Genomic DNA, 4,485 nt, shown 5'->3' on the forward strand with positions numbered 1-4,485 from the left:
GTTGGGAAATACTGTCGCATCGCCCTGGGGGCCACGACGATTTGCGCAGGGAGTAGGGCCGCAGCCGCTGTGACGACGACCCCTCCCCCCCTGAAGTCGCTGAGGTAGTGGTTTCTCTACTGGGGTGTCTGGCCCCGCCGTTCGTGACAGCGTGGCGATTGAGTGTCCTAGCCCACGGGACTGCAGCTGAGAGCTCTAGCCAGGGGTGCAGGGATGCGGGTCTCCGTCCCTTCTGCCCAAGGGGAACATCGCGAGGAGGATGGGAAGAACGTAATAAGCAGCTGCGTCTTCTGGTTCTGGTGCTAACCTTCTGTGTACTTGCAGGTGGTGTGCGGAGGTATACGCAGTGAGGAGAAGGATGTTATTCTGATTTTCCTGGCGACATTTTAAAAAAATGTTAATAATGAGAACTAATTTTATTTTTTAATCTTTTATTGCAGTTTAACATTCGAATGGAAAAAAAAACCCTCACACAATTTGTAGGATGTGGGAATTATCACATCGTGGAGTACTTCATATAAGGTGGAAAGGGAAAGAGGAAGGACATCAAATGAAGAGGCGTTTGGGTTGTTTATTTGTTTCTTCGTTTTTTGAGACAGGATCTTGCTCTTTAGGTTGATCTGGATTCCAGTGAGCCTTGACCATGACCAGCTTGCAGATGTTCCCATAGTCGCTTAAACAGTTCTTTTTGTTGGGATAGAGGGGACTATCATTCTGGTCTGTCCGTTGCATCATCATAGAAGGGAAAGGAAGGCTACATTTATTTCTAGTTTGTGTTATCATGTGTTATTAAATGTAAAACATTACAGGATAGTGATAATACCTACCGTTTAAATCTATACTTACATTTTCATTCCTTTTGCTTAAGAAACTCAGGCCATATCTGATATGAAACCAGAACCCACCCATCAGACTCAACTTTCTCTGGTAAAGGGGATCCCATGCAGTAAAACATTAGAAAGGGGATGTTGTTTGAGTTTACACTTTTGTTTGGTGGGGATTTGAAATAATAGATTATTTAGATGTTTCTTGCCGTAGAGAAAGGGATGTATGGTTGGATGTCCAGTTTATCTGGGATTTTAATTTACTTGAAGGAATTTAAGGGGGCAGTTCTTTTTCCTATTGCTCAGTTGCCATGTAGACACTAGTTTTACTTTGGAATTCCTAAAATAATTCTAGATTTTAAATATATAGCCTGTTATAATCATTTAGAGGTCATTCTTAATAGTTATGTGAAAGAGAACAGATAGAATTTTTTAAACTTTATTTCAACAGGGATGGGATGAGACAGGTTTATGTGATGCTATATAACCCGTATTGGGCATGAATTCATGTTCCTGTTCCCCATCACCAACATTTCTGACTAAAGTTTGTTCTTTTCTTGTATGTGTATATTTTGTGAGTTGAGGTTTCCTGTGGATGTGTGGGGGTGTGCTTGTCTAGTCCACAGGCTCAATTTAGGTCTCATTCCTCAGGCACTTTCCGTTTTGTTTTGTTTTGTTTTGTTTTGTTTTTGTTTTTGTTTTGAAACTTAGTCTCTGACTGGCCTAGAACTCATGGTTTTTGTCAGGCTGGCTTGTCTGGGAGCCCCAAGGACCCACCTTTTTCAGTCTCCCCAGTGCTAGACTTACAAGCACATTCTACTCTATTGAACTTTTTTCCTGGGTTCTGGGATAGAGCAAGTACTTGACTCACTAAGCTTGCTTCCCAGCCCCATTTTTAATGTTTTAAAGATTTATTTCTTCATATATTTCATGTATATGAGTGCTCTGTTTTCTTACACACCAGAAGAGGGCATCAGATCCCACTACAAATGTTTCTGAGCCACCATGTGGTTGCTGGGATTTGAACTCTGGAAGAGCAGTCAGTGCTCTTAACTGCTGAGCTCTCTTCAGCCCAGAAACTTTTTTTTTTTTTTTTTGAGTTTCAAGACAGGGTTTCTCTGTGTAGCCCTGGCTGTCCTGGAACTTACTCTGTAGACCAGGCTGGCCTTGAACTCATCTTCCTGCCTCTGCCTTCCATATACAGGGATTAATGGCACGCACTCCTACCACTTAGTCTCATTTTTAATTTTTTTTTTGTTTGTTTGTTTGTTTTTTCGAGACAGGGTTTCTCTGTGTAGTCCTGGCTGTCCTGGAACTCACTCTATAGACCAGGCTGGCCTTGAACTCAGAAATCTGTCTGTCTCTGCCTCCCAAGTGCTGGGATCAAAGGTGTGTGCCACCACTGCCCAGCTTAGATTTAAATTTTTACAAATGTGTATATGAGAGTATATATGGGAATTTCCCCCTGTCTGTGCTTTAAGTAATTCTGCCAGTGTTATAGTGACTTTCCCATCCTCTAAGCCAATACTGACTCAGTATCCACTGTTGTCAACAAATCTGAATAGGTTGAGGTTGAGACCATTTTGGGGTGAATGATAGATCTCTCTTTATTTTTCTTTTTATTTATTTATTATGTGTTTATTAAAAGTACACTGTAGCTGGCTTCAGACACACCAGAAGAGGGCATCAGACATCATTACGGGTGGTTGTGAGCCACCATGTGGTTGCTGGGATTTGAACTCATGACCTTCGGAAGAGCAATCGGTGCTCTTACCCACTGAGCCATCTCACCAGCCCTTTATTTTTCACTCCAAGTAAATTATTTGATATCAGTAAACTTCAGTTTTCTCACTTTTTTTATTTCATTTGGCAGTAAGGGATAGAATCTTACATTGTAATCCCAAGCTGGCCTAGAACTCAAAGCATTTCTCCTGCCTCAGTTCCCTAAATGCTAAGATTAAAACATGAGTAATCTTTCCCACCTTCTTTTTTTTGTTTGCTTTTGTTTTCAGACAAGGTCTCTCTTTTGTAGCCCAGGCTGACCTTTAGTAGCTAAAGCTACTAAAGCATGATCTTCCTGCCTTCTTACCCCAAGTGGTAGGATTAAAGGAATATGTCACCATGCCTGGCTCTCAACTTTTTGTTTTTGAGACTACGCTTCATTCTGTAGCCCAGACTGGCCTTGAGCTTGTGGCAATCATCCTGTCTTAGCCTTGTGAGTGCTGTGATTACAGGTATATGCCATCACCCCTGGTTTATTATCTCAAATTTTAGAAATATTTGGAGTATGAGAGTTTTTCCTCTATGTATATATATTTGTGTATCACGTTCATATCTGGTACCCTTGGTGGCCAGAAGAGGGAGTTGGATCCTCTAGAGCTGGAGTTGCAGACAATTGTGAACTGCCACCATGTGGGAATTAGGACATGATCCCTAGTCTTATGGAAGAGCAGCAAGTGCTCGTAACTACTAAGCCATCTCTCCAGCTTTTCTTATCTTACCTTTAAAATAGACTGATGGACAAACATGAGTGGCAGAACACTATCTTCAGGATACTATCTGTCTAGAAAGTCTTTGAGGTGGTTAGCCATTATTAATTGTGTGCGACTTCCTGCTAGATCATTAGCTTAAGAACAATTCTTCGGTCTAGTTTTAGGTGGGTCTGTCAGTGCCACCTAGTGCAGAAGGTGGCTGGCTGACTATCCTACCCTTCTTTGGGGTGTGCATGCACAGCAGGTCTGTTTGCCAGTTTTATACACCAATCTACTCGAGGGTGAATGCTCAGTGATTATGTGTTAGATTATAGAAGTGATAGAGAAACTTAAAATAATGGAACTACAAGTCATGTGGTCTGATGTCTGTTGAGGTTTTCCTGTGCACCTCAGGTAATTATTGTCTAATTGAATTAAATTATTTGCTCATTCTTAGTAAACCAAAACTCATGAAACCAAGTACTCTGAAATAAGAGTTTATTGATCCATTACTAAAGGTAACAAAAAAGGAGTAGCTCTGCAGCAAGTTCCCTTACGCAATAACCAGCAAGACATGTAGGCAGTTGGGAAGATCTAAAAGGCAGAATAGAGCTGGAGAGAATGGCTCGGCAGTTAAGAGCACTTGTTGCTCTCAAAAAGGACTATAATTGAGCTCCCAGAGCCCATATCAGGTGGTTCACAACCACCTGTAAGTTCAGCTCTAAGGGATCCAATGCCCTCTTCTAATCTCTGAGGTGTGAACATACATACATAAACACACACAGAAAAGGGTACTTTGTAAAGAATATTTGGGAAAGGTGCAAGTTATTTAAATTGAGTCTATATTGATTGTTGCCAAGAAAATAATTGCCTCTTTATTGACTAAGACTGTAAGCAACACTGCTATAGCATATTATATTATAGTATATTATTTGGTTAATGTTTTTTTAAAGATTTATTTATTATTATACATAAGTACACTGTAGCTGTCTTCAGACACAACAGAACAGGGTGTCAGATCTCATTATGGATGGTTGTGAGCCATCATGTGGTTGCTGGGATTTGAACTCAGGACTTTTGGAAGAGCAGTCAGTGCTCTCAACTGCTGAGCCATTTCTCCAGCCCTTGGTTAATGTTTTAACATGCATTTAATAATGTAAATTGTTTTTTCAGACAGAGTCTTTTTTTTT

At 40.8% G+C, this 4,485-nt stretch overlaps 1 protein-coding gene across 4 annotated transcripts in view; it reads left to right on the top strand.

Annotated features, from left to right (window-relative positions):
* The window catches only part of Map7d2 (MAP7 domain containing 2), a 105,294-nt gene that overhangs the window by 728 nt on the left and 100,081 nt on the right, over window positions 1-4,485 (top strand). The window lies entirely within an intron of this gene.

The sequence above is a fragment of the Mastomys coucha genome, chromosome X (genome assembly GCF_008632895.1).
Source record: "Mastomys coucha isolate ucsf_1 chromosome X, UCSF_Mcou_1, whole genome shotgun sequence".
Classification (NCBI taxonomy): Eukaryota; Metazoa; Chordata; class Mammalia; order Rodentia; family Muridae; genus Mastomys; species Mastomys coucha.